At 39.8% G+C, this 3540-nt stretch overlaps 2 long non-coding RNA genes across 2 annotated transcripts; both read left to right on the plus strand.

Annotated features, from left to right (window-relative positions):
• The first annotated feature begins 361 nt into the window (after positions 1-361).
• Positions 362-739, plus strand: LOC116174919. The gene is made up of 2 exons (XR_004146196.1): positions 362-465; positions 525-739. It is a non-coding gene; the product is annotated as an uncharacterized LOC116174919 (long non-coding RNA).
• A 564-nt stretch (positions 740-1303) lies between these two features.
• Positions 1304-1636, plus strand: LOC116175130. Its single transcript, XR_004146246.1, has 2 exons — positions 1304-1414; positions 1469-1636. It is a non-coding gene; the product is annotated as an uncharacterized LOC116175130 (long non-coding RNA).
• The last annotated feature ends 1904 nt before the right edge of the window (positions 1637-3540 follow it).

Below are 3540 nucleotides of genomic sequence, written 5' to 3' on the forward strand. Positions count from 1 at the left end.
ATTTTTCCTTTCCTTATTTGCACCAATAAAACATTTCTTTGAATCTATTTCAATGATGTTTATCTAAGGATAAGAAAATATAATCTATCCATGGTTTACATACGTCCATCGACACAGTAAGCACATCATATTCAGGATGGTTTGCTTTTTATATGGCCGATGACATTTCTAGGTTACATTGCACGGAAGCATGGTCCAAAATGTATTGACCTACTCTCATTTAATATTATTTGGTAAATAAATTTCAAGATAGCAATTACTTAATTACACCTTAATCCCGTAATCTACCTCCTCTCGAGATTAACTGGGCCCTTGAAAATGTTTACATAAAAGTCACGGCATAAGTATTTAAAGTGGTGCGAAACTGGAAATATCCATAACTTCTCACGATGGTATCTTACATTACAGTCTTGGCAACCCTCGTGGTTATGTTCAGTGTTTGCAGTATAGGCAATGCGTTCTTCTGTAAGTAGTAAATGTGCCAAATGCAATTTTCATGTTGTCAAAATTTGTTTCCTCCACAGTCTGCACCTTTAAGACTTGTCCATACGTACCGTGTTGCACAATGACGTGCCTGTTCTCAGGACGTGGACCGTATGCATACTGTAACAGTACTAATGCGTGCATTTGTGGACAACCACCAACTACTACCTAGTGAAATATTTCATCTGTGCTGTTTGTAACCTTAGTATAGTATATTGCAGTTGAAGAATTAATAAACTTTGAAGTAGTATATTAATTCCCTAAGTGGTATTACCGTTAGTCTACCGATTCCGAAAGTAGTAAAGTGGAAACGAGACCAATTTCAGAAAAATCTTGGATTCCATGGTTCCCCATAGTTCGATATGCAGCAGGAAAGAACAGCAAACTATGGGTCCTTCAATCAAATACTCAAACGTTTTTAAGGTGTCCATAGCAAAATTTCCTCCGACTTCATTTTCTTCACAGTTCAATTGACAAAAGTAACTGCACTGAAATGTTGAAGAAAATTGAGGCGTGTAATTTAAGGTTAATACTTTTCGAAATAAACCAAGGTTTTAAAATGTGTCGTTTTTGAACTATGTCCCCACAATTCCCAAAATTGCAAGATTAACAGAACAATGGTTTATAAACTTCTTCCAAAAGAAGGCACACAAAAAAGATTTCATCCCAGGTAAAAGTAAAAAACCTACATTATCGTTTCTTCATTACATAGTAGTTCCATGTAATAAACCTTCGTGTGCTTTTAGCACGTCATTCCGGTATTTTATGTGGCGTTTAAAACTTTACACCATGTTCACGACATTTCGATTATAGTATAAATACGAGCGATAGAATTATGTGTTGTAATTACAAAGTTGGACGATGTTAAGCTATATGGCAGCCGTTTTAGTCGCCGGGGCAGTATTTAGTCTTTGCAGTTTGACAAATGCATGTAAGTTTCCAATATGAGCTAAGTGCATATTCTGAAATGGTCATTTCTGTTTAGTTTGTGTGGTTAATATGTGCCCCTACGTATTTTGCTGTGTAGTCTCGTGTGTCATCAATGGCCATGGACCCGTTGCATACTGCGCCAGCAATAACACCTGCATTTGCGGTAAACCGTAGGGAATTGTAATGGTGGTTATTTATTCAAATATATGTTCCTGGCAAGTTTTGGATGTTTATTATTTGAAGTAGGTAACTTTGTGGTTACTGCCACCTTTTCTTTCAGATGTCACATTAATTAATCACATTGAACATTGAAACGGAGACAACCTATACACAGCCTATGAAATCGGCGTTAGAGTATTAAGGGTAAGTATAGCTCTGCAGCGACTACAATCTACATTGTGCAAAAATTTGAGGTTGGAATTTTTATGCATGGCCAGAGCAACCCCCTTCACTCCCACGGAGTGAGTGGAGATAATTTATCCCCACACAAGGCAAAGGTGATTACTCCACACCTAAATCATATCGTCCGATCAGTTTGATGTCTTTTTATCCTTAAGACACTTGAAAGATTGTACAATAGATAAATAAGGAATACGGCTTCCGCTGCACCCTAACAAACACCCATACTCCCCAGTGTTCTATCCTTAGTCGGGGACACATTTTAAAATACCGCATTCAAGAGAAAATCGGTAATTGAGCAAACGCGTTGATATCCCCTATTCTACCCCGCTTGAATCGATCTACCGTTTTGCCAACGGATTTTGCCACCGGAAGTCGTGTATAATGATGGTCTGAATCGGATGCCCAGCATGGTTTTTTCATCTCTTGCAATTAACGCACTTTAAACGCTCGGAATGGGGTATTTCGATCGTGAGGTGGCAGCCCCTTAAAGTAATAATCAACAAGCATTTTAAAGGAGAAAAAATTTTGAAAATACTTTATTTATAATTTTTAGTGGAAATTTTGAAGAAGAAATGTCATAGCGTATTGAAATACGTCTCAAGTCACACTACCACGGCAATTCATAAAATAGACTTGTCTCCCGAGGCTCACCCCTCGCTTGGGTGACTTTTGAGCACGACAAATCCTGCTCTCTCTTCAACACAGGTGTGCCATGCAACTCTACCAAACGCTGCTCAACAAAATTTTGCACGAATTCTGAGCCTTTTATTTTGACATGAAGAAGAGATTCTGTGATTTTCTGCGTATCCCTGTCAAAATCTTCCTGTGACATCAAATGAAATGTTTCCATCAAATGGAATATTGCATCTTCATCCGAAGAATCTGTCTTCTTACGAGACGGAGCCTCTTCTTTGAAACACGTTTTGGGTTTGAGGCCAAAGTATTGATAAGCTCCACCACTAGGCAAAGTTCTCGTCCTCTTCACAGCGCTCCTTCAGAAAATCGCTCAGGCTGTCCAAGACTGTGGGAGGCCGGAAATAATTTCTTATAGAGTTAGGATCTGTAGCAGCCAATTTGAGATCTTGTCCGTCACCAAATGAGTGCTCGTCCAGGTAATCAACAAACTACGGATAGATGTGGCGCCATAAAACCTGGAAAGTTAGTTTGTTGACCCTCGTGCTTTTTGAGTAGGCCTTGCCTTCTAAGACTTTCTTGACAGATCCCTCAGAAAAAATACCACTTCCTGTCATGTGCTTGCCGATGACTTGTGGAAAATTTAGGGCAAGGTGAAGACCCCCTCATCCGAAGAATAATTCTTTCATTGAATATTTCAGAGTTCCACAGGAGATCTAACAGTTTACAATGCAGCGCTGGATCGACAGTCAATTCTAGAGGATCACAAACGCGATACCAATTGGTGTCCACTTCCCCTGCTTGGTTTGGCTCTTGCTTTGAGCATGAATGTACTTCAGACAGCTCCCTAAATGTTGCTGGTACTTTCAGAGTCACTTCTTTGTAGAGTTTTGCATCGCGGAGAAGGTTACCGGTATCAGCTCCGTGTCTTTGAAAAGTCACATTTAACTGCGGCCGCCTTATCCACTAGTCTTAGTTTGACTGGACTAGTGGATAAGGCGGTCGCAGTTAATGTGTACGTAATGCATGCGGGTAGGGTGGGAGGGGTGGAGGGAAGGAGGTTAGAAAGAGGGGAATGACAGTCTACCTTAT

Source organism: Photinus pyralis, unplaced genomic scaffold (assembly GCF_008802855.1).
Source record: "Photinus pyralis isolate 1611_PpyrPB1 unplaced genomic scaffold, Ppyr1.3 Ppyr1.4_LG6, whole genome shotgun sequence".
Lineage (NCBI taxonomy): Eukaryota > Metazoa > Arthropoda > Insecta > Coleoptera > Lampyridae > Photinus > Photinus pyralis.